This window comes from Myotis davidii, unplaced genomic scaffold (assembly GCF_000327345.1).
Source record: "Myotis davidii unplaced genomic scaffold, ASM32734v1 scaffold639, whole genome shotgun sequence".
Classification (NCBI taxonomy): Eukaryota; Metazoa; Chordata; class Mammalia; order Chiroptera; family Vespertilionidae; genus Myotis; species Myotis davidii.
The window spans coordinates 1,921,143-1,948,153 of NW_006290541.1; the positions used below are offsets into that span (position 1 = coordinate 1,921,143).

Sequence of the window (27,011 nt, forward strand, 5' to 3'; positions counted from 1 at the left end):
TGAAATATCGCCTATAAAGAGAATTTGGGTTTAACAAAGTCAATTTGCTGAATGGTGTTAATGATCATAACCAGATATATGGTCCCCTGGAAAAGATGACGCCCAAGGACAGAAGAAGAAATTAGCCTTTGTTAATACCAGAGACATTTACGTGGAGAGAATTAAAGGGGAAAAAAAGGATCTCTTTGGATAAAATATGTAATAATGATGCATAAAAAGTTGTAGAATATAAATGCAAAGTAGCCTCGGATTATATTATACTTAAAGAAGAAGCAGCAAAAAACTAAGACTTTCAATGGGTGGAGCACATGCCTTTGAAAATATCTTCTTCTCCCAGCAATTACTGACACCTAGTACGTGCCAGGTGCTGAATCAAGCACTTACATACCTTTAATCCTTGCAAATCCCTCTTTGGTAGGAATCACTGTTCCCATTTTACAACCGAGGACACTGAAGTTCAGCATATTTATGGGATAGGCCCCAAGTTCAAGTAGCTAGGAAGCAGCAGAGGCAGGATTTGAACCCTGGTCCTCCTGATTCAAAATTGTCATTTTTGCTCCCATTTTAGCCCAAGGATGGGGCACAGGCATAATTTCCCAAAGGGGAGACCAACGTGCTGACTTCATGATCAGTCCCAGCAGTTGGCTCAGGGCTTTAAGTTGCTTCTTGCTGAGGTCAGGACTGGCTGTAGGGTCCAGAGGGAGCTGAGTGTTCTCGCTAAGGTCAAAGAATCAAAGGGAAGACCCTTTCCTGGTGAAGTGTGGTGACAGTCATCTCAGGTGGAAACTGTAGTTTGGCTCTAACCCTGCTGTTTGGCTTAACGGTGGGAAAGTTATTTTGATTTTCTGAATTGTATGAGTCATCCCATTCAATTGAATGCCTTATTGATTGTAATGTGAATATCCCACTGATTGTGATCTTACTGGTTTGGGAAAGCAAATTCCTCTGTTCCTGGGAACCAGGACAGCACAATTATCTCAAGATTACTGAATGTGCTGGGGACAGGGACCGTGGCATAGAAAAATTACTGATTGTCTTAAGAAACAAAGGTTTATGATATGCTCCAGCCAGTGTGACCCCGTTTTCCTCCTGAACTTTTACCCTGCCAGTTAATGCTTTGTAGTTTTTGCAAATAAAAGCGTTGCTGCACCCTTGGTTGGTGCTGCAGCTACGAGGCTCCCTGTGAAGAGGTACGTGCTGCAGTCGCTGGCCAGTTTAATAAAGGCTCCAAATTTAAATTCTGAGTCGGTGGTCTAGCTTGCTGATTGAATCCATAACACCTGGCAGTATTTGCAGGTAAAAGCTCTCATTCTGAGGACAAATCCTGGAAGGGAAACCCACTCCTAGTAGGAGGAGGTCTGGGGTTGATGGAGGTAAGTGCAAGTATGTGCACGCATGCAGGAGCGAATGTGTTTTCATGTGTAGGTAAGCCCATGTGCTTTTGCATAAGAGGCTGTATATGTGACTCTGTGAGTATTTATGTGTCTCTGCACATGTATATTTATGTGTGCTTGGCATTATACACTCTGTGATCATTGATGCCCCTGTGTTTGTATGTGTGTACTCATACCTACAGGTGGGTCTCTGCATGTTTATCTGTGTTATGCCTGTCTATGCATGCTTCTATATTCTTGTGTTTATATGTTGTGTGTGAGTGAGTGTGTGATGACTTTCACCTATGAGGAAATGTGTATACAGACACCCCTGACTTCCTGCCAACCTGCTTACCAGGTTTCAGAGAGCGTCCATTCGCCTCTCTCACTGGACCTGCTCTGTCATACTCTGCAATTTCATTTTCCATTTGATAAAAGGGGCTAAAAATAATAATGATTTTTAACGAGTTTGGAAGCTGTCCCGCGAGACCTCACTGCTCAGAATCCTTTAGTCTGGTTGCTGAGACAAAACTGAAAAGCCAGCCCTGACTTTCTCTTGTGATGTTTAAGATAAACCCAGGAAGGAAAGCCCCCTGAGCGAGAATGTCTATGGGGCCTTAATCTTTTCCTAAATAAATCCCTGCTTATGACTTTCTATTGCCCATCAAATAAAGGATAATCTGCTGCAAATGGGCTTTGTTTATCTCTCATAAATCTCACTCCTGCTCTGCTAATTCTCATGTCGCTCACTGTTCTGAACACTGTAGTGTCCTTTATGAGGTTTAATATTCTGTCCCAGCTCTCATGTGACATTAATTTCCCATGGGGCTGTGAGCCTGTTTGGTTGGCCTGGACATTGAGGAGTCTGGCTTTGGTAGCTCATGTCCAGACCTGCCCTATTAGCTCTCCTGAAATACAGACACAACCTTGGATATTGGCAGATTTAGCATCATCTTAGGTAGCTTGAAATGAGGCTCAGAGAAATGGGTTTTGAGTTAAATGGAGCTAGTTTCAATTCTGGCTCTGGGACTTCGTAGATGAGTGACCCCAGGCAAGTCTTTGTTGTTGGTGTTGTTTTCTTTCTGTCATGAAACCCCTCATCACAAAGAGAATTATAAATTCTTAACTGCAAGGATAAAAATAATGTATTAAAAACACTGGCTACTTAGTAAGTGTATTAGATAGCTATGGCTGTGTAACAAACCATTTCACAACTTAGTGGCTTAAAAATTATATATGTTTGCTTTTGCTCATGAGTCTATGTGTTGGCAGTTTAGGGGGGTTCTTCTACTCCCAGTGGGGCTCCCTCATGTGTCTGTGGTCAGCTGAGGGTCAGGGTGGTGGCTTTTTCTGGAGGTTGTCTGAGGTCTCTTGATTCTCTTTCACCTGCTCTCTCAGTCTCCAGAGTCCAGCCTGGGCTTATTCTGGTGGAGGAAAGGGCCCCAGCGAGACAGCTGAAACCTGCAAAGCCTCTTAAGGCCTCAGCTCAGGACTGGAACTGCTGGAAGCCAATTCTTGCATGTCATAATTGCAAGAGTTTCACCAAAAGGTTGATGGAGCTTGGGGACGCAACAGGGTTGAGTCACACATGTAGTCACCTGTTTGTGAGAATGGCTGAGGGCATTTCCCCAAACCTGAATAGGATACATTAAATTGATTGCTTGGCTGCCAGACAGCTCAGGGCATCTTAACCTTTAGAGTGCCAACCAATATCCTAGGAACTATGCTAAAATTGCCAAGGCATTTTTGCTGATTTTACAGCAGTTTAGGAAAAAAATTATGAATCGCAAGTAAATGAAGTTACATATTCAAAAACTTAAGGAAACCTTTACTACATTTGTTTTCATCTTTGACAAATATTGTTTGCTGATTGTATTATAAAATACTAGTAGAAAAATAATTTGAACAAAACATAAAATCTGAGTAAACTTCCTAATATCGTAGTACCTGTAAAAAATGAGGTAGATAAATGCCTGTGGTCAATTTTAGAACTACAATCATTTGGCATCATAAGTAATCTGCACTTAGGTGCCATCTGTCAATAAAGAGTGAACTACTAGCATTTAATAGTGACACTGCAGGAGGAGCGAGATCGCTCCCGGCACTCTAGGGGTTAATCTACATGTTATTGCCTCGTACTGGCCAAACACCTGAACAGCCATAGGCTAATTCCCCCATTCGGACAATGCTTGTGTATACCCTTTGAAGTGTATATCTCTGCCTCGCCTCGGGACAAATTGTGTTAATAAAAAGCATGGGGTCCTGAGATGAGTAAAATTTAGAATTTAGATCTTAGTTTCCTTTAAACTAGGCTCCTCTGACCCCCAAATGCCTTTCAAAATTATACTTCGTCTTTGGATTCCTATTTAATCTACGCACAACCTTCTCCAGATTCCTGAACCCTTTGTAATTCTGGGACAAGAACCCGGCTTGAGCATTGTCAAGTCCACTGCATTCTATGGGCCAGAGCCAGTGATAGGCCAGCCTGGGCAAAATTGGTGGGAAGGCAGACTAGCCCTGGATGGGAGGAGCTGTAGTAACATTGGAAAGACATGGAAGCAGGGGGGACATTAATGGGAGCAATCAGTGCAAGCAACCTCTTGTGATAGGCACTCCGTGTTGGTTGAACTGCCTGGCACCTAATAATAATTAATGAATATTAATTAATGGTACGTAGTGTAGCCTGTTGTGGAGGAGAGAAAAAGAATTTTCCCTCCACCCTTCTAAGTTCTTGGCGGAGATCCCCGCCCCCATAATAAAAGTCAGATTAACAGGAGAAAAACAAAGAGAAGTTTAATAACACGTATACCTCCTGCATGCCTGGAAGAGACCTGGAAGAAACCAAGTCAGTCCCTGAAATGGCCCAAGCCACCCCCTTAGTTACCATTTCCAGCTAAAGACAAAAGAAGATGTTGGGGGTGGGGAGGGCAGTTCCAGGCGGTTCCCAGGAAAAGCACAATAATCAAGGGGATGGCTGTTGTGCAGATTTAAGTCATTCTATCTCCATTGATTAAAGTTTCCACACATTAGTCATCCTTCGTTCCCTGGCACACAAGGAGACACGCCTACCAGTGGTAATTTCCCTTATAGATGTAAATTTCTCTTACAAGAGGGTAGCTTCTACTTGGTTTTCAGAACTTCTCCGGTGTCTGTTGTTTCTTAAAAAAAAAAAAAATGAACTTCTCCGGCGTCTGTTGTTTCTTAAAAAAAAAAATCACCCCAAACAATCCTTATGCCAAAGAGGCATATTTTGCGGTGGGAAATTCTGTTCCTCTTCACATCTATGAGGTCCAGTCTCAACACAGTTTCGCTTTCATCCCTGGCCTTTTGATTTTCCTGTCTCTCATTGTCCTGATGCATCTCCCACATAAAGGCTCTATTCTTACCTTCCAGCACAGTAGGCATTCCGAATGCACCCTGGTAGCTCACTTCTTCAGGATGATGGGAGTAAAAAACATACCCACTGCTAACTCTGCTCCAAGCCCTATGCGATACACATTGCTTGCATTCTTAATGTTTATTTTACTACTGTTGGAGAGAAAATTTTTTTTCTCTACCCTTCTAAGTCCTTCTGGCTGGTCTAAGAATTAAATCGACACGAAACAGATTAACAGGAGAAAACCAGAGTTAATTATGTGCATACGGGGAAATCCACATAGACACGAGAGATCTCAAAGACAAAATGAGGCTTGTGTGCCCTTGAGTGTGAAGGAGGAGGGGGTGGTGCTCTTCAAAGGGAAGGAAAGCAGTTCAAAGGGAGATGAAAGGGGCAAATGTTTCATAAACAAATGTTTGCCATGCCCTGTGAGACACTGGGCCACAGAGAGGAATGCTAACAGGCTTTGCTAGGCTGCTCCCCACCCACCCTACTTCATAGCATAGGATAGGTAGTTATTATTCAGGGTAACTGTGTCCTTCCTGGAGCAGGTCCTGCATCCAAATTCTTTTAGGCAGCGAGGAGGATGCTCAAAGGTGCTTTCTGAGTCTCCTTGAGACAGGCCGGTGCGCCAGGGCAAGTGCAATAGGGAAACGGAGACCCATGGTTAAATAGCAGTTCGCCGCCGTCTAGGAACTCTAGATGCCAAGCAGTTTGCAGCCATCTGGCAAGTTTTATCTTCCCTGCACCAAGTCACTTAAGAGTAAATGGTTTGCACTTCCCTCCCCAGCCAGAGGGTAAATAGCTTAAATCACCCCACTCAGGGAGACAGATAGCAGAAATCTAATTAGTGCCATTTGCCAACCACACCCAAGTAGAGATGAAGTTAAGAGAATACATCTCATCTTGCTACATCAGCAGAAAGCTGAGGAATATTCTATTGAGAGCCTCCCCTAAGACCTACCCTAAATGCCCAGCCTTTAAAAACCCCTCAAAACAAAGGTCCCAGCATGCACTGTCCCTCCCAGGAGCATGGCCCTCACCTTCTCCCACTCCTCCCCCACAGGCAGGCATCTGCTAAACTCTGAGGGGACCTGTGAGTCTTGCAACCAGGGCAGCAATGGGCAGTGGCAGTTCATCGCAGGCAGCCTCCCTGAACCTGTCCCCAAGGCCCCCTCCCAGCCCCTTCTGGTCCCACTGCCCCCAGCTTTCACAAATGTCCTCTAAAATTCACCCGGACTCGCGTTGTGAAATTTGTCCTGCATGAGGTCAAGAGCCCACAACTGCCAGGCAGCCTTAGGCAGGCCCACCAAAGGCCAGGTCCCCTTTCCGGTAACATTTTTGTTTCCTACAAATAATCAGCCTAAAATAATCCTCATGGCTAACAGACATATCTTGGGGTGGTCAATTTTGCTCCTCTACACTCCATCCCCCTGACGGGGGCAACTTAATCAAGGGGAGGTAAAGTGACCCGTACCAGGTCACTTAGCTAGCACAGGCGGATTCAAACCCATTCCGTCCGACTTTCAAGTCCACGCTTTAGCGAGTATGTTAAACTGTCTCCCTCACCTAGGGTGACCAACTCAATCCTGGTTTCTGGGGCTTTTCCTGGATTTAAAACGGAAAGTCTGGCATCCTGTGAAATGACCCCTCCCCAGGCAGAGTGGGGTGTCTGTCACCCAGCCCGAGGCCTCTGCGTCAGGCTGGGCTCAGCATCTCTGACTCCTCCCGCTCCCCCGGTCCCCTTAGAAAAGGGTGTTTCCACGTCTTGCTTCCTCTCTAATTCCTGACACCTGTCTTATTGCTTCTATTTTTTTGGCCGTGCAGTCTTGTGTGCCATCAACATCTGGTTTGTTCCACTTTGGAAATGCACACGGCACTGCAGGCTGCTCCTGGCTGGAATTCCCTGCCTCCACCCCGACAGCTGAGACCTCCCTGGGGATGGAAGAAAGTAGAATCCTATCTGCTTTGCAGACTCTTAGGAAACTCGCTGTCCTCTTAATGCCTCCCAGTAGCACCGGGGGTTGAGGGGACAGGCAATGCCTTCTCCTTACTGTGACATCTTTGCTCAGTCCCTCCCATCACCCTGACAACATGAGCCTCAAGATAAGCAATGGGGTATTGACAGGAAAGAGGAGAGAAGCTAATATCCATTGGCTAACCCCCCTCCCCGCCCCCAATAAAACATTTGCCCTTTAGAGTCTTATCTTCTTTTTAAATAAATTCTTGGATTCTTAAAATAGAGTGCTTTTGGCAATTATCATTTAAAAGCCTTCACTCAAAAAAAAAAAAAAAAAGACTCCAAACCTAGACACCAGAGATACTGCTCAGAACTATATAGGCTCTCTCCTGTGTGCAGCCTAGTAAAATTGGAGCATGCTGGAAAAGATAAAACGGCATGCCAGGTGACTGAACCGGCGCAAAAGCACAAAAAGAACGAATATTTCAGAAATGCTGATCTGGACAGCTTTGCTACGGAACCAGAGAGGTCATTGAATTTGCCAGGTTCCAAATGAGCAGCTAGCTTCTCCAAGCTTGACCTCCAAGGATGTCAAAGGTACCTGGCCGAGCACAGGGGCAGTGGCCCTGCATTGTTGAGAAGCCACGCCGATGACTTTTCCAGAGACAGTGCTCTTAACGAAGACATCTGGGGGAGCAACAGGGGGAGTAAAGGCCCCCACCCCCAAATTTGTGTGAGAGTTCCAGTTGCTCAAAGTTGAATTTTAAGTAAAAGCCCTCAGTGACCCATATGGCTGGAGGTTGGTGTACATTTGCGATACACAACGGGAGTCAAATCAATATTCATCCAGAGAAACAAATTAGGAATGAGCAGTTCATACTTAGCCAAGCGTGCCAAGCTCTCCAAGGACGGGGAATTGAAAGATTTCTGCAGTCCTCTGTGCCTGCCCCAGAGAACATCTAAAAGCTCCCCAAGGTTAACTACCAAACAAAAAAGGACCTTTGGCAATTCCGATATTGTGAGAATTTCCATTAGATAAAGTTAATAGGATTTTTAAAGTGCTTCTTGGTTGCTAGTAGGTCCATGCTGGGAAAATAATGTAAAAAAAACCCCAGTAAAAATATGTTTCAAAATTAATGGGAAATAATATTGAGGAGGAAAACAATCCCCCACTGACGAGAGCAATCTAGTTTCTGGAAACGGGCATTGTGTTGGGTAGATTTTCGGGAACGTCAATTATGAATAAGGTTAATACTGACAATAATCTGGGCTGCCCAAGGAAGCAAAGAATTGTCTAGTCACAGAGCTCAGGGAGTGGGAGATGGTTGCTAAATCGCTCTTGCCTTTTGCAGCATCTCAGCTTATTTCCTTATTTCACTCACTTGCAGATTTGTGAGCTGAGGAAAAGGAGGGGTTATCGTGTGCCTCCTGTCCTACGCAAAGAATCAATCAAGATTTTCATTCGTATGGGAGCAACTAGAAGCTTCCAATCCTGTTTCCCAACCTGGCTGCCCCTCAGAATTCCTTGGAAAATTAAAACATATATAGATTATTGGAAATCCTTTCAGATCTACTGAATCAATGTATTAGAGGTTGAGGTCCAGAGATCAGTATATTTACAAAAGTCCTATATCAAAATAATCATTACGTGTGTGTGTGTGTGTGTGTGTGTGTGTGTGATATTGTATGCTATATTTTAATTTAAATAGACATTCCAGGTGATTCATAACAGGAGCAGGTCTTTGGAAAAGAGGGGTGAGTCTCCTTTCAAATAAGAAAGCCGAGTCCCAGAGACACAGGGATTTGCTTACTACCACCCAACACAAAGCCAGAACTACAGGCTTGTATCTGAACTCGAAGTGTAGGAACTTCTGCTCTAGACCAGGATGCTATATTTTAATTTAAATAGACATTCCAGGTGATTCATAACAGGAGCAGGTCTTTGGAAAAGAGGGGTGAGTCTCCTTTCAAATAAGAAAGCCGAGTCCCAGAGACACAGGGATTTGCTTACTACCACCCAACACAAAGCCAGAACTACAGGCTTGTATCTGAACTCGAAGTGTAGGAACTTCTGCTCTAGACCAGGCTCATGAAGTTGTTCTGGAAACTTCTGGGAAGGCTTTACACCACTCCTCACAAAGCCCAAAAGACACGCAGGGAAGAGCTGGCTCATTTGACGGAATGTAATGGTCTCACTAACTTTGACAGCCCTTTTCCCTCATCACTCTCCACAAGCCCCCAAATGCAGAGGTATCATCCCCTCCTCCCACGGAGTGGTCTCCATGGGTAAACGGACATCACATCATCCTGCAACAGCTGATGGTTTACCATGCAACATTTATTAAGCATTTACTATGTGGCAGGCACTTTTTCATCCCCTTGAACTTCACATCTACACCCCAAGGACTAGAAATTATTATTAAAATTTTCCAAAACTGAGGCCCAGGTGAAAAACTCAACCAAGATCACATGGCTCAGAAGACCGAAAATTTATCAAATCATTATGATGTATACCTGAAGTTTATATGATGTCAAGTATATCTCAAAAAAAGAACCTAAAACAAAGTGGCCAGGTCTTTATGGCTTCAAAACTCATATTCTTGCCTGGCTGGCATGGCTCAGTGATTGAGCATCGACCTATGAACTAGGAAGTCATGGTTTGATTCTCGTGTGGAGCGTGCAGGAGGCAGACAATCAATGATCCTTTCTCATCATTGATGTTTCTATCTCTCTCTCCCTCCCCCTTCCTCTCTGAAATCAATAAAAATATGTTAAAAGAAAAGACTCATATTCTTTACTTACACGGTGCTCCTCATAACTCTACCATCATATGCAAAGACTTTCAGTGACTTGCACCTGGTTTAGAAACCGACCTATTCTCTGATTAAAAGAAAAATCTATGAGTATCTTTTTCAGGTGAAATTAAGCTCCCATGATACTATTTAATACTTTATGAAACTTGTAAAAGTATCAAGGTGGAAAGCAAATAAACCATGCAGTGGACTATTTCCAGTAGATCTTAAAGAATGTTGAAATCAGAGAATTCTCAATTGTGAGCAAGGCCGTGGTGATGTTGGCATTACTGTTAATGAAGTCTTTTCATGTTCTACGACACTTTTCTGAATATGGAGGTCAAGTTCGGGCATTTGTAATCAGTTGATAAGAGACAAGTGTGTGCAGCCACACGGGAAATCTATGAATATTATCAAATAATGATGTAGAGTCTAATTAAGGTTGAGCTATTAAGCTCTAATTAATTAAGCTGTCAGATTTTAATCAAGGAATTGATTGTTTCTGTATAGACCTCTGATGGTACTGCATCTTTGCAAAGCTCTGGAACCCTGATTTGCAAAGGTTAACAAGTTAAAGGGCCATACTCCAGCCCAAAGAGGCAGTGAGCTTTTCTGCTTCTAAGAGGGTACAGCCCCAATAAATTTCTGATTATTACAGAAAACCGAAAAGGCACATGTGCCTTCATGAGTAGAACCAGACCCAAAGATTGTACTTAAAATTTATTTCCTTGGTGACCATTGTTCAGATTCAAAAGCATTTCTGGGGTACCTACTCTGTTATTGGAAATATATCATCTCATTTTACCCTCAAAGCAACCCACTTTACAGAAGAGGAAATTGAGGGTGAGAGAGGGGGTGGGACCAACTCAAGGTTCTATAACAAGCCAACTTCCTTGGGGGAGGAGAGGTGGTATTGAGTATCTATTCCCTGGCTGAGTGAACTGAACTGGATTTTCTTTGGTTCTTGAGAATACAGCACAGCTTCTGATGCATTTTTTGCATCCTCTCCACCCCGTATCTCTAGTCTCTCTTCCCATTGCACAGAGATCCTTTGCCTGGTGGCAAACACACCCGTTTTTGGAATCATATAGGTCAGGATTGAAATCTGGCTCTAGTACTTACTGGCTGTGAGAACCTGAACGAGTTATTTTCTTTCCTCTGAACCTCAGCTTTCTCATTTGCTACGGGGGCCAGAGGACTGAAGGACATCACCTTGCAGAGGACTGAAGGACATCATGGCTACATTGTCCTGAGCACTTCCTGTCTGCCAGGCCTGGTGCTAAGCATGCCATCATTCACTTCGTCCTCACCATACCCTGTGAGACGGCGCTGCCCGACAGAACTTGCTGCAAGGATGAAAACAGTCCATTCTGTGCTGCCCAATATGGGAGCCACTGGCCTCACGCAGCCACCCAGCACTAAGAATGTGGCTGGTGCCACTGAGGGACAGAATTTTAAATTTTCTTTACTTTTAATGAATTAAATTTAAAAATATTTTTATTGATTTCAGAGAAGAAGGGAGAGGGGCAGAGAGATAGAAACATCAATGATGAGAAAGAATCATTGATCAGCTCCCTCCTGCACGCCCTCTACTGGGGATCGAGCCTGCAACCTAGGCATGTACCCTGACAGGAATTGAACCGTGACCTCATGGTTCATAGGCCGACACATCAGCTGAGTGACTTACAATTTAAATAGCCACTTGTGACTGGTAGCCTCTGTATTAGCACAGCTCTAATGACGTATTCATCTTATTCTGATTCCACAGATGAGGGCCCAGAGAAACCACGTGACTTGCCTACAGTCTTACAGCTTGTAGGTGGCAGAGTTGAGATACAAACCCAGGTGAGGCGGCTCCTAACCGCTATGCTGCACCAAACGGGGACTGGAGAGCAGGGCCTATCAAAGCAGAGATCAGAGGCCACGCTCTCCACCTGCGCTGATGAGCGGGCTTCCTGCCTTGTACCCCAGCACTTTATCCCGTTAGAACGGCTGAGGGGCCCAGTGTAAGCCAGGCCACCTACCGTGTCCCCTACATCCTCTGCCCTGGGTAAGCCGTCTGTTTGCAGGCAGGAGGTGGCGTGGCCTGCAAGGCGGAGATCACTTACATGGCCTGCGTTGGCTTCAGGGCTGGGGTGACCCCATGCTTTGGCTTTCGGTCAGTTGAGGAAGGGAGCTGGCGAATAGCAATGGTTGTTTTGTGCCAGCTGCCATGTGGGCTCTCCACACCCATGCTCACATTTTACACCATAACTTAGGTGCTGCCACCACCTCTGGAGGTGACCACCAGGCCCGATGACTTGCCCAGGGTCACACAGTGTGGAGGGGCAGAGCAGGAGTTTTCAGGCAGGCGCTTGCTTCATTCTTTCCCGCTGGACTTCTCATCTTGGCTGTCTCTCCCTATTAGCCTGTTTAGATCTATCTCACGGTGAGACAGTTTCTGGGCTCCGACTCCACAGGCAGAAAAGCAACAAGTAGAAAATGGGGTGAGCCCTAGCTGGTTTAGCTCAGTGATAGAGCGTCGGGCTGCAGACTGAAGGGTCCCAGGTTCAATTCCAGTCAAGGGCACATGCCTGGGTTGTGGGCTTGATCCCCAGTAGGGGGTGTGCAGGAGGCAGCCAATCAATGATTCTCTCTCATCACTGATGTTTCTCTCTCTTCCTCTCCCTTCCTCTCTGAAATCAATAAAAATATATTTTAAAAAATAAAATAAAAATGGGGGTGTTGCTGAATTTGGCCCAGGCAGCTGTGAGAAGGAGGGAGAAAGGAGTGGGCGCTGAGGAGGAATATGAATGATGGAGACCGACACCAAAGAAAACTGCCATTATAATAATAATGATAATTAGCGGGTCCTCCCTGCCCTCTCCCTCGGATCACATGACTTCCCCACACAATGCCCAGTACCTGTCAGCCTCCAAGGGCTTGTTATAAAAGATTGCTGTCACATCCCGAGACAATGGAAACCAAGCTGCCGACATTTAAGGAAATGTGTCTGCATTTAATACTTTGTTTCTTTTATGGAGCAGTAAGAACGCCAAGATTTACACATTACGGGATTCCTAACTGAATCGTATAAATGGAAAATGCGAGCTCTGGGAATCTTTGGAGAAGCAGGCGGAGGTTTGTCAATGCCGGTTGCTCGCCTGCTTCCCGCTTGGGCAGCTGGGTGGCTGGGCTGGTGACTCCGGTGTGTCTTCGCACTGGGGCACGTCTTGTCGGCTCATTTCCTTCTGGGTCTGCGCTGTGCTCCTGCAGGAAACTCTTGAAAAACAAACTTTGGGTCTGGGAAGCTGGTGCCTCCCGGTCTTCCGTCCCTGCCAATCTGACTTCCAGGCCATCTTACCGTGTCCCCAACTTCCTCTGCCCTGAGTGAGTTTGCAGGCAGGGGTGTGGTCTTCTGAGATGTCGAGGTGGTGTGTAAGGAGTCATGGTTTTGGGGCCCTGCTATGTCCTAGCTGTGTGACCTTGCCCAGGTGACTAACCCTCTCTGAGACTCCATCCATACCCGATTCTGTAAACGGAGAGCATTGATTATAAGGGCTGTTCCAAATTAAATTGCCCCCTGCCCTAAATATGTTAAAGTTCTGACCCCCGGTACCTGTGAATGTGACCTTGTTGGGAAATGGGGTCTTTGCAGATGCAATTAACTTAAGGTGAGGTCATATTGGAGTCGGGTGTGTCCTTTATGCACTATGCCAGGCGTCCTTATAAGAGGAGAAGACACATAGAGGCAGGCAGGGAGACAGCCATGTGAAGGCAGAGGCAGAGACTGTAGTGATGCCATCACAAGCCAAGGAAGGCCTGGGGCCACCAGAAGCTGGAAGAGGCAGGAAGGGTTCTCTCCTGGAGGCTTCAGGGGGACCATGGCCTGATGACACCTTGATTTCTGACTTCTGGTCTCCAGCACTGTGGGAGAATAAATCTCTATACTTTTAAAAAAATGTATGTTTTTATTAATTTCAGAGAGGAAGGGAGAGGAAGAGAGAGATAGAAACATCAATGATAAGAGAGAATCATTGGTTGGCTGCCCTCTGAATGCCCTACACTGGGGATCGAGCCCACAACCCAGGCATGTGCCTTGACCGGGAATTGAACCATGACCTCCTGGTTCATAGGTCGATGCTCAACCACTGAGCCACGCCGGCTGGACAACACCTCTATAGTTTTAAGCCTTCCAGTTTAGGATACTTTGTTCTGCAGCCCTAGGAAAGGAATAGAAGGGGAGATGATTTTGAGGAGTTGCAGGACTATGTCAGTGCCTGGCAAGAGCAGATGCCAGGAAATGTACGTTTCTCTCCTTCGTTCATGGTTTTTGGGGTCCTGCTGCACCCAGGAGGAGAGGTGACACAGTGGCTTCAATCACAGCATCTTGAGCCAGGCTGCCCGGACTTGCATCCTCACTCCATTATTTAACCAGCGTCGTGACTTTGAACAAGTGGCTTGATCCTTTTGTCTCAGTTTTGAGAAGGAGAAAGGCAGCCCCTGACACCAAGATGGGCCCAGTGCTGCGAGCCCAGGCTTCGTGTTGCCAGGAGCTGCCCCGGCACTCACACCGGACCCTAGCGTGCCCCCTTGAGCATAAACAATTTCTCAGAACATCATCAGGAATGGTAGAAAGTAGAATGGGGTGGGGGCAGGGGTATAGAAGGAGTTAGGGATATGTAGTTTAAGGTACAAACTTGCAACTAGTAGATAAATAAGTCTGGAGACCTCATGCACAGTATAGTGACTGTAGTCAACAATACCATATAAGCGACTTCAATGTTGCTAAGAAACTAGATCTTAATTGTTCCCACCACAAAAAAGAAGGATCGTTATATGACACGATAGACATGCTGTACATCTTTAAGTGACACAATGTTCTATGCCAATTATATCTCAACTAGAGGCCTGATGCATGAAATTCGTGCAAGAGTAGGCCTTCCTTCCCCGGCTGCCGGCACTGGCTTCCCTCTGGCACCCGGGACCTGGGCTTCCCTCACAGCCCTGGCTTTGTCTGGAAGGTTGTCCGGAAGGACGTCTAGTCTAATTAGCATATTATGCTTTTATTATTATAGATAAAATAAATAAATAAATTACAAAGAAAATAAAAAAGAAAGGCTCTCTGTACCTATGATGGGCCAAGACCAAAACAAGCCCGCTTTGTAATTATTTCTAAACACAGACGAAATGTGAGCATTTGGTGGTCCCAACCACCAAAATGACCCAGCAATCCCTTACCCTGGCTGACCCTGGCGACTGCTGCTCCTTTACCAACCACGGCCACAGCCTCGCTTCATTCCTCCCACCTTCTCCGTGAGGACCGAGAAATAGTCACAGAGCTGCTCCCGCTGCCTGCCATGCAGAGGAGCAGTCTTCCTGCCTTTCCGAGGTCGCTGGGGGAATTGAGTTGGGAGCAAGCATGTGCTCCTGCTATGGACCTGGTGTCCCCAAGGACAGCAGAATGAGGACTTCCAGGGGGAGGGCAGAGCGGCTGTGAGCTACAGTGGGTGGAGTTAGGATTTGGGGTCAGCTGAACACGGGTTATCAACCGCTAGTGACTGTGTGACTTGGAGGTGCACCTTGCTTCTCTGAGCTCCGTTCAGCCCCTGGCAGAACGAGAAAGATGACAAAATGAAGAGTATGGTGTGTCTAGTTGCTGCCTCTGAGACCCCCCTGATTGAAATCCTTCAATGGGACCCAGTGAGCTTCTCAAATTGGGGTGCATATGGCAGGACACAGCCGTGCTGAGTCCAGATTAGAGGTGCTCAAGCCCAAGTCAGTTGGCAACATTGGGAGACATTTTTGGTTGTCACGACTCTGGGAGGGGAGGCGGTTCTGGCATCTATTGCACAGAGGCCAGGGATGTTGCTAAACATCCTACAGCACACAGAGCAGCCCTACATCAGGGAATTATCCGGCCCCAAATGTCCACAGTCCCAGGGTGAGCAGCCCTGCACAAGGGGGAAGGGGTACAGCATTTGTGTGGTCACTCTTGCTCCACAGTAAAGGTTTAAAGCATCATTTTATTATAACAAATGCAAATATAGGATGGAGGAGAACGCAACATTTGAATGACTTTTTAACAAAGACCTGATATTTCCCAAAATTACACTCAGGGAGTGGGCTGCTTTGGGGTCTGCTCCCTTTTAACAGCCCCCGCCTCCCCATCCTGTGACTAAGAGACCCAGAGTGCTGTGGCAGCTGCTGTCCTATGGATGAATTCCAAATCTGTGTCGGAGCATTGGTATCTTCCCCAGCCTTGTCTGTCATTAAGCATATTCTCTGGTCCACCTACATCAAGCAATAATAGCAAGTAACCCATTTACTAGGGACCAGGCACCAGCTAAGCGTTTTGCACAAATTCTCTCCTTTATCTAAAGTACCAGGAGTGACCAAACACAGACATTCACTTTTCTGCCTTTGAATTCAAAACTTCTCAGTGTTTCCTTTCTCTGTCCAACAAACTTCTGCTCATCCCTCAAAACCCACTTCAGCAAACCCTCTGTCAAGCGGTTATGAACCTGGGTCCTGAAGCCAATTGCCTAGAACACATCTTCCTCTGCCTCTAACTTGCAGTGTCCTCTTGGGCAGATTGCTTTATCTCTGTGCACGTTTCCCTTCTAAATAATGGGATGATTAAAATAGTATCTTCCTTACAGTGGCTAAATCAGCACCCGAGGGCTTGGAACAGTAGGTGGCACATAATAGCTGCCTAATAAATGTTTAGCTATTATTATTATTAGGCTTTTATTTGACCCTTTCCCTATCATCGCCCCACCATTCTTGCTAGACTCTGGGTCTCACAGGGCCTTTCTGGAGTTGTTTGTAGCGTTCACAAGTGTCTGTGGAAAGAAAGAACGGGATACAGAGATGATATGCAGTAGCCACACTGTGTAAAAGTGACTGCTAAAATCTGGGCAGAAATCCCAACCTTAAACAAACATCTGAGCCTCGAATTACAGGTTGGGCTGCCACTGAGAAATACCCTCTATAAAACTGGGGAAAGAGACACACTCCCTGCTCTTGGGAGCAGCTGTGAGCTGGCTCCAGTGCATCCGGTTAAGCCTCTTAGATGAACACTCCTTTGCTAGTCAGTGGCTTCCTGTAGTGAGGTGCTAAGAAAGATTCCGAGGCCATGTCTGGGGACAGAGTAAAGAGTGACCTAATCACTATGGCTAGCTGCCACGGGTGGCGGAGGGGAGGTGCAGAACCCATCATCTCTGGATTGTGAGGCCACAGGCAAAGGCCCTTCAGGACCTGGCACCCAGTAGACACTCAATAGGTGGCACATATGACAGCAGGTCAGGGGCACAAAGGCTGTCTCTTGTTCTTCGCGTGCTGACACTTGCTGAATACACGTGGAACAGTTAAGCGTCCCCAGAGTCAATAAATGCTGCAAAAGCACAAGGCACTGGGTGCAAAGGAAACAGTTTGGGCCTTTGAGTCAAGCTGGCCGGGCTGGTGTTCCCACAGTTGCGTGACCTTGGGGAAACATTGCGTGACCTCTGACCCTTGGTTTCCTCATCCGAAAAAGGGGGGACATTACTGGGAGGATTGATTCCGTCCATGAAAATACTAAAGTGTGAGGCTCATTGCTGGTGTTTCCTGAGGGGCAGTTTCCTTCCTCTTCTCCAGTGCGGAGCTGCCAACTCATTGCTCGACCCACAGCCGAGTCAGCATCATAAACCCTGAAAACCCTGTGACTGATTTTCAAGCAGCAAAGTCAAAATCACTCACAAGACTTCTCGCTCCACTTACAGTTTCCCCCGAGTTGTTACTTTCCTTTTGCAAATAGTAAAAGAATAAAATGGGGGGAAAAGCTACTTACCCACAGTCCGCAGATAAACGCCCATAAGTAGTTCAAGGCAGGCACGGTGTTCAGGGGAGGACAGGGAGGGCTTGTTTGTGCCTCATGCTGGGTTCATTATAAACCCGGGAGAAAGCAGGTTCTCGGAGAAATGCTGATGTAGCCCATCTCAGGGTTGCTATGAGACGTCCAACCGCGTTACATAAAAACAGAGCCTGAAATATGGAAGCGGAGATTTTAATGACCAGACCCCTGGCTGTCTGGAGGGAGAGCCTCGGTCACTATTTCCTGCTAAGTAGCACGGTTGGTTTTATTTCTCTGATGGCTTAATGAGACTAATTGATCATGCCCCACAGTGTTGCTTCCTTCCACTGGGTAGATGTGAGCAGGCTCAGGTAGATGAGCTGGTTTCTCAATGAAACGGCCACTCAGGAGGGCAGCCCAGGGGTGGGGGTGGGGAGTGAGGAGCAGCTTGCTGTTTTTCTGTGTCCTAACACAAGTCATTTCATGACTCTGGTTCCAATGAGGCCTTTCTTCCCAGAGGACCTAACACTGTGTCTCCAGCTCTAAGGTGCCTGTATGTCATAGAGAGGTCTTGTTACAAGGTGGATTCTGAGCCCGTGGCTCTGGGTGAGGCCTGAGACTCTGCATTTTTGTCTAGCAAGTACCTGGTGATGCCACTGCTGTTGGTTCCTGGTTGATCCTTTGAGCAGACAGCTTTGAGGACACGTGAAACAGAAAGTTATTGTACACTGTGAGGCATTTTATATGGGGAAACACAGGCATGAACAGTTCCTCAGCTGCTCAGCGAGGTAATGCTTACTAAGTGCCTTGGTGGTAAGTACCTGGCAGTGCACTAGATGCAGAGGCAGTGACCTGGATTGTAAGTCACTAACTCTTCCTACGTGATGATGGAGAGAGAGAGAGAGATGAAACAGAAAGTTATTGTACACTGTGAGGCATTTTATATGGGGAAACACAGGCATGAACAGTTCCTCAGCTGCTCAGCGAGGTAATGCTTACTAAGTGCCTTGGTGGTAAGTACCTGGCAGTGCACTAGATGCAGAGGCAGTGACCTGGATTTTAAGTCACTAACTCTTCCTACATGATGATGGAGAGAGAGAGAGAGCAAGTGAGCAGGTGTTGGCCCCAGACAGACTTGAGCTTGAGTCCTGCCTGCCTCCGCTATTTCATGATTGTGTGATCATAGATGGGTCAGCTCACCTGTCTTGGCCTCAGTTTCCCCGTCTGTTAAATGGGGATGGCGTCACCATCAAAGGGTGGGCAGAAAGGCTTAAGTAAGATGATGGATGCAAAGGGCCTGGCCCAGTGCCTGGCACGTGGTAGACACTCCTCCTGTGCTTGTCATGGGCACACACCTGACTGCGTGAGCCTGGCTTCCTCAGGTCAGGGCTCCAAGGGGAGGGGCAACCTGTCTCTCCAGGGACTCAGAGGCCGTCCCTCTCCAGTCAGCAGAAAGGGCTGCAGTGAGTGAAAGCCCAAGTCTGTCTCCGAGGCGAATTATCCGGCCCCACACTCCTGCCAGCAGTCAGCAGACTGCGCTCCCATGAGCACCACTCACCCCCCGGGGAAGCAGCCTTTGAGAGGGGATAACACAGGTTCCCATGCCCGACAGACCCTGGCTTGAGCCTCATCCAAGGAGCCTCAGACCTCTCATCTGTGAAACGGAGTCACTCTGCCTGCAGAATTATGTGAGGATCAGAGAGAACCATGATAATCAGAGCAGCTCACGCCTTACGTGCCCAGTACCGGGCTCAGTGCGGTGCATGAAGCGTCAGCTTCCTCACAACCCTCCCAGGCGCTGGTCTCATTAAGCTGCCCCAGTTCCAAGTGAAGAACTGAGGCTCAGAGAGGTTAAGTATCATGCCTGAGGCCGCACAGCTGGCAAGAGGCAGAATCAAGATTTGAACCCCAGAAGCCTAACTCCAGAGTGTGAAAGCCTAGCCATAGACTCTACTGCCTCCTTCTTAGTTTTCTCCAGAACCTCCCGGAGGCAGGGAGAGCGGCAGGCAGGGCTGGCTGGCATGGAACCAGTACCGCTGCTTGATGGAGAACAAACACATGCAAAGGCATTCCCCTTTGATGACTTTCTGCTTGAGCCCTCAAGGATCCCTGTTGTGTGATTTCTCTAACGCCTTTCCAGCAAACATCATCTGCATGATCATAAGCAAGTCAGCTCACCTGTGTTGGCCTCAGTTTCTCCATCGGTCAAATGGGCACGATGTCACCATCATAGGATGAGCCGACAGGATTAAGCAACATAATGGTTGCAAAGTGCCTGCCCCATCATGTCAAGGTATTACCTTAACAGCTGAAGAATCCACTCAGTGGATGCCAACCTCCCTAAATCCCAGCCTTTGATACTACTCCTTTCTTCCTTTCATGTGTCTAGAATAGTGTCTGGGCACAGTTAGGAACTCAATGTTTAGAAGCCGTCATATTATCTGAGCAGTCAGGCCTACACCCAGGGTGTCTCCGGTCCTGATTGTATCCTGTGTTGTCAGGGAGAACAGCTTCTGGGGTCCTGTGGATCATCCTAGGAAGGGAGAGAAAGCCTTGAGCAGCCAGGTTGTGACGAGGTGGTCAGGATGAGAGCCTGCCGCAGAAAGCAGCTCACTCTGCAGCCAACCCGCGAGGCAGTGGCTACAGCTTCCCCATGCTAAGGAGTCCTGCTTCTCCGAGCACTGCGGCACATTGCAGCCAGTCATAACTAATAAAGCTGTCAGGGACGGGCTCCTTCCCCCTGTGCAGAAGCCTCGTCAGTTCCAGGCTGACTGCTCTGTGTGTGCCTTGGTCCAGGCAAAAGGCTCCTCCCACTCCCACTCCCACTCAGGAACCCCAGGCAGAGAGCCAATGCCTCTGGGAGCTGGGTTGGGGTGCATTAGGCCAGTATGTGGAGCAGCTGGGGTGCGGGAAAGAGAACAGTAGACTTGGAGACAGACTCCATGTGGCTTAATGCTATCTGGTCTCATTTGCATCTGAAAAAATGGGACCAAAAGCCTTGATCTAGAGAGGCAGGCAGTAGAGGGCAGGTGCTGGGCAAGTCTGGATTTTGACCTTGGCTCAGCCATTCGTAAGCTGGGCCTTCCTGGGAAAATGACGTCATCTCTCAGATTCGCAGATTGCTTTTTTATAAACAAGGGGGTGATGATGGTACCTAGACCTTGCAGAGTTATTGTGCAGATTAAAACGAAATAAAGTGGAACGTGCTTAGCCTGTTTCATGGCAAACTATGAATGTTTGGTCTTCTTACTAATGGAGTGCTTCATTTCTTCCTTCCAGGTAGTGCGCTGGAGCAAAAGACGCAAAAGCTAAAAGATGAACAGGAGTTGAACAGACATTTGAGAACTGTCGGGAGAATGGGCCAAGCTGATGCATGTGAGGGACCCAGTCCTCACCTGTCTCACCATCCTGTGCTCAGGAAGCCCTCAGGGTCCACTGAGGCGTGTTCTCTCTCACCCAGTCTCACCTGCTGACGCTACTAACAGTCATAAGGAAGAGCTAACTCTCACTTAGCTCATACTATGTGCCAGGCATTGTTCTAAACACTTTATCAATGTCAATTCACTTAATTTCATGATAGATGAAGTACATATCAGTACTTTCCCCATTTTATAGATAAACTGAGCCACTGGGAAGATAAGGAACTTACCAAGGTTACACAGCTGTTGAATGGTGGAGCCAGGATTATGGGCTTGGTAGTTTGGTAGCCAGCTCCTTGCTCTGAACTAGTTCACCAGAGACAGCTTCTCAGGATGGCTGGCAGGGGCTCCTGACCTTTATTCCCATGTCTACCCTCTTGTCTATTAGCTACAAGACCACACTGCCCATAAGAATGCAGCCTTAAGAACTGCCTGCCTCACTTAAACTCAACTCAGTTCAACTTAACTGAGTTCAGCTCATCTCAACTCAACTCAGCTCATCTCAACTCAGCTCAGTTCAACTCAACTACTTGACTCAGTTCAACTCAACTCAACTCAGGCAGAACATGTGCCCAGGGATCTTAGGCCAGATGTAAGTGACTCCAACAAATGATGCAAAATTTGGAGGTCATCTTTCATGCTTATACTATTCCCATTGGTCTAATAGGACTCTTATGTCCCTCCTTTACATAAAATAATACCAAGATATTATGTGCACACAGCACTATACAATTTACAAATCTTTTTACACATGTAACTCATTTATGTTTCCTAAGTCAAGACAGTTTGGAAGTAAAGAAAAAGGGGAGCTTATGCAGAGAATAATTCTAATATGTACCATTAATTGGGCAGCTACTATGTTCCAGGCATGGTGCTAGATGCATAATGAATAGTATGTAACTCATTTAACTGGGTTCTGTGGGGGAATGAGATTATTCTGGGCATTTTACAGATGGGAATAATTCTAATATGTACGATTAATTGGGCAGCTACTATATTCCAGGCATGGTGCTAGATATATAATGAACAGTATGTAACTCATTTAATCGGGCTCTGTGGGGAATGAGATTATTCTGGGCATTTTACAGATGAGGTAACTGAGGTGTGGATTGGCGGAGTAACTTTTCCAAGTCCCAGAGCTGGTAAAGGCTTTGTGGTTTACTTCCAAAGGCTGTGTCTTCCCAGAGCTCCACCCTGCCTACCTGGGCTGGCCGCCACCTCAGAAAACCAACCTATGTCTCCTCAAGAAATTGGGGCTCAGGGGAGCAGGGGCAATTAAAGTGTGTCCTTCCATTCCCTATAAAACCAGAGACAAAGGAGCTGTAACCTCTGGGCCAGATGAAGGCAGCTTTCCTGCCCCAGGGAGAAGCAAGGGCTGCAGAAGAGTGAATTCTGCTTTATGAGCCTGGTACAGTTTCATTCCTTACCCAAGCAGAAGACTCTCGCTGAGCTGACATGACCTCTGAAACCCAACATTCTTGCTGGATGGATGTATTAGAGTTTGGGTTGAAGACCATCTCCCTCAACATCTTGCTTTTAGATGTGCAAACTATGGTCACAAGAAATAAGTCCTCAGAGCCAGGTAAATGACAGAACAGAGCTCAGACCTTGGCACAGGGTTTGCTGGGGTTAATTAAGTAGAAATCTGTAGAAAGAAGGGTTGAGATTTGGCTTTTAAAAATGAACATCAATCACATTATTGATTCCCCTTCCTCCAGCCTCCTTTGTCTTTAGGGCCCCTGGACTGTGTTCACTGTGGGCTTCACATACAATAAAAATCATGTTAATTCAAATGCTAACTTAGAGCAGGAGACCTTGCTGTGGAAAGGGGGGTGGGTGGGACCATCCAGTGGTCCCAGAAATGGTGCCCTGCTCACTCTGGGCCCCTCCAATGTAAAAGGGTTCTGCTGCGAATGGATACTCCAGGTCCACTCATTGCTTTTCCTTTTGTCTGGATTCCAGCTCTCATTTTTCACTTGCTTTGAGAGGTTATCTCTGGGGGGCAGTATGGGTCTGTGGAATAGCCAGTTCAATGTCAGGTTAGAATCCCTCGCTTGCCACTCTCTGACTGTGTGCTCTTGACTATGCTTCTTAATTGCACTGTGCTTCATTTTCCTTATTCATGAAATTAAGATAATGCTACTCAACATGCTGGATTTCAGGAGGACTGAAGAAATATATGAAGGGCCTGCTTTACTCAACAGTAGAAAATTTATTATTAATACGCTTTTGGGGGACATCTTCATAGCTATAGAACAACTTGAGAGCTAGAGAAACAGGGTCTTCTGTTGGAGAATATTGATTAATTACCTCTTAGCTCCCAAAGGAGGATACATCCTTTCCCCACTGGGCCATCAAACAACCTTTCCCATCTCAGCCCCTGCACAGGAGTCATGCTTATCAGGGAGCAGGACTGAGGTGATGCCATATGTGTAAAGCAGATGCTGAAGACGGTCTCTCTCTGTGCACCTCGATTTTTACTGTGGCCACTTTGTAGCCTAGAAGTGTGAACTCTGCCTTCTGCTGTGCTGAGGGGTAAGGGGTCCTTTAGCTCTTGGTTCATGGGTAATGCGTGGTCCTCTCTCTGGCCAGCCCCAAAATGTTCTCCTTGTTTCTCTCTCTTGCATTCAATTCTGCACACGCACAGAAATTAGAGATCTAGAGAGAAGCACGTGACTAGGAGAATCAACAACAGAACAAGAAAGAGCTGAGTTTGCATCCCAGCTCTCCAGCCCCACTCATGTACCCCCAGTTAATACGTAACTTCTCAGAACCTGTTTCCTCAGCATTTCAAAGAGGTGGAATAGTCCTACCTTCCCCATGGTATTGCCATGAGGAATAAGCGAAATGCAAGTGCTTAGCTGAAGGCCTACATGTTAGCTGTTATGATGTCTTTTTCCCCCCAAACACCCTGTTTCTTCATTTGCTATAATCTTCTGAGATGAAACACAAAGAGACCACTAAAAGGATATTTAAAGTAAAATGCATCACTCTCCATTTGCTTTGGGAGCCAGAGGGCAAATAGGATCTCACTCTGCCACCTTCCTCATCGAAGAAAGAAGAATCAAGTGGTCCAATGCTTTCAGATGGGATGGCAGGTGTCATTAATATAAGAAGCCAACAAAGGACAGATGTCAAACTCTTTGGCTCGGTGTTTGAAACCTTACATGATCTGGTCCTCACCTGCCTCTTGGCCACCTCTCCTTCTGTTCCTGCTCATCGCACATGCAGTGTAGGAAAGAGGGAGGATGGAAATAGTAAAAAGGGGGCACCGCCCAGCACTGTCAACTTTTTTTAGAACCTTCCTGGAAGTGCCTTGTCCTCATTTCCTGCCCCATATCTGTTAGCATCTCCTTGGTCAGAATGTGGTCATGTGGCCACACCTAACAAGGGAGTCTGGGAAATGTAGTCTATTGGCTGAGCACTGAATCCAGGTTCCAATACAGTACTAGCAAATAAGGAGTAATCAAATAGACACCAGTATCCTTGCTACTGTCTCCAGTAGTTTACCCACCACACAGTCAGGGTGGTGGTGAAGGTGGGGGAGAGTTTAAAATAATTTGGGAACAAAGTGCTAAATCTTAGGGCTGAACCAGTCCTTTATGGAGATTGGAAATCAGCATGGGTTAGGGGGAAAAGCCTATAGAGTAGCTGTCTTGACCTGGATTCTTGTCCTTGCTTGCATGACCTTGGGTACCATAACAGATGGGGACGGGATGGTGGCCTCTCAGGTTCATTCCATCCCTCTGTGACACTAATGGAAGCATACCTGCCTATACTGGCTGCAAGCTATGTATGCATGCTTTTGTTGTTCTTAAGCTTCTCACCAGTCTTCACCTCCCATTTATAAATGTTTAAAAATATTCACTTGACGCACAATGAGATTACAGACTCTCTCATTTCTGAGATGAAAAGCAGCTCATGCATTATTCAAGAAAAATATCGCATTATTGAACAAAGGATGGGTGCCTTCACCTCTCATTACTTATTCCAGTCCTTGCCTTATTAGTAGATGTGTTCTGTGAGGATTTTAATGATGGGTTTTGTAAACAAAGACTAGAGATCAAACACTAGTGTGTTTAGATGGCAAGAATAAGAGATTATCATAAAGTCATCAAATTGCATGGCTGGCAGATCACCTAGTGACTAGGTCCTAGTCCAGGAGTGGGCAACCTTTTTATGAGTGCGTACCAAAACCAGCAAAATCTCTGACTCAAAATTCTTCTGCATGCCAACCCTAATTTTTTGAGAACATGTTATGCCTACTTGATATCTCTTAAGGTGTACGTATGTGAAGAACCTTGAAAAAATAATAAAATTCATTTGAGCGACAAAAACAGTATATGACGATGAAAAATACATTTATTTTTTCAGGGAGAGTTAAGGCAGAGGCATAGAAATTGCTCTTCCCCTCTCTCGTCAGTCAATGTCTATGGTCTTTAAGATAACTTGTTATGTAAAACTATTTATCTAAGATGCACGTACAATGAATTTACCTGAAAAACAAAAAAGTCGAATTAAGAACAAAATTGTAAATGGAAGATTATAAGAGAGGGTTTCGCGTGCCAGCAAAAGTTAATGGTGTGCCATGTTTGGCATGTGTGCCAGGGGTTGCCCACCCCTGTCTTAGTCCATCCAGTGCCTGGGTACCATCTACCTAATCCTACCAAGTAAAAGTTCAACCTTGAATTCTTCCAATGATGGGGAACTCACTACCAGAATTTCACCTATGTGGAGTTTGTGAGAAAGCTCATCTCATATTGGGCTGAAATCTCTCTCCCTGTGGCCTCCATCCACTGGACTTAATTTTCACGTGGAACAATTCTGGGCCATTTTCTCCATGACAGACCTTTGCTTATGTGGAGATGGCAACTGTCATAACCCACATTTCTTTGAAAGGCTAAATATCCCCCGATTCCTCAGCCAACTGCTCATAGAGCAAAGAGAATGAATTGGACCTCATGAGTATTTATTAAAGAGCCTTCTCTTCACATCCCAGGCACTTTGATAAGAATATTTATGGCTTATGGTACTTTGTAGTTAAGTGAAGAATTTGTATTCAACTAGCAGGGTTCAAAACTCATTCTCACTTTATACCTCTCCAGCCCTGTCTGCCACTACTCTCCCTCTTACCATCCTTCTTTATTCTCCCTGGCATTCTAGGCCTCCAGCACACCAATCTCTTCCCTGCCTCAGGGCCTTTGCATATGCCATCCTAGGTCTGGATGCTTTCTTAAGATCTTCATATTGGCTATCCACTTCTCACTATGCAGCTCTTAACTGAAAGGCCACCTACTCAGGGAACCCTTCTTGGGTTTCTATCTAAACCAGGCTCAAACCCACTTTTAACTGATCACTCTCCACCCCATTACTCTGCTTAATTTTTCTGTAGCACTTTGCATTAAATCCGTCTATTCAACAAATATTTACTGAGCACCTTCTATGTGCCAGTGATTGTTCTAGGAACTCGGGTTATACTGGTGAATGAAACAATAATTCTTGCCTTGATGGAGCTTCCATTCTCACAGGGGAGACAGAAAATTCACAATACACACTTGGATATGGATAAATTATCTGGTATTGTTAGAAGGAGTTATGAGCAGAATTTCAGGGTTGACAAGGTACTTTCATGCAAATCATACGATTCCAGTTCAGACACCACAAACCGTGCTGTCACGTGTACTGGGAATTGATTCGTGGATGCATGTATTCATTTTCAAGTAACAAACGCTCAACCCCAAAGGGCATACAAATAAAGGGAACTTATTGACATAGGACTGAAATATCTGGAGGAAACATGTACCAGTTTTGGATGCAGTGTGATCATCACTATGGCTTAACTTCTCTGTAATCTTTCCCCCCGTTACTTTGCAAGTCAGATTCATTCTCAAGCCGGCTTCCTTCATGATGGCAATATGGTTGCAGCCAACAATGCTTCATGATTTCTCGTTCATATCCACGGGGCAAGAAGAGCACTTCTGTTTCTGCATTTCATGCAAGATTCTGGAGACGTGCCTCAGCGGCACCCCCCGAGGCCACTCCTGAACAGGGGACTGTGGCCGGGGGACTAAAAGATGCTGTTTTGGGGCTTGGAGCCAATTTCCCCTAAAGCATATTGATGCTGTTAGGAGAGGGAAGAGGGTGCAGATGCCATCCTGGCAGCCAATGCATTTTTACGACAGAATGACGTTACCATGGGAAAAACTGAGCATTGGGTGACTTATTGAAGGGCGTTCGGTTCCTTGGCAGAGGGGCAGAGTCTGGAACCCACACTCACA

The 27,011-nt window shown here is 46.2% G+C and overlaps 1 long non-coding RNA gene across 1 annotated transcript; it reads right to left on the reverse strand.

Moving 5' to 3' along the window:
* Positions 1-5,606: 5,606 nt before the first annotated feature.
* On the reverse strand, positions 5,607-27,011 carry LOC107183060. The gene is made up of 3 exons (XR_001513833.1): positions 27,001-27,011; positions 12,857-12,861; positions 5,607-5,709 (listed from the first exon to the last, which is right to left on the reverse strand). It is a non-coding gene; the product is annotated as an uncharacterized LOC107183060 (long non-coding RNA).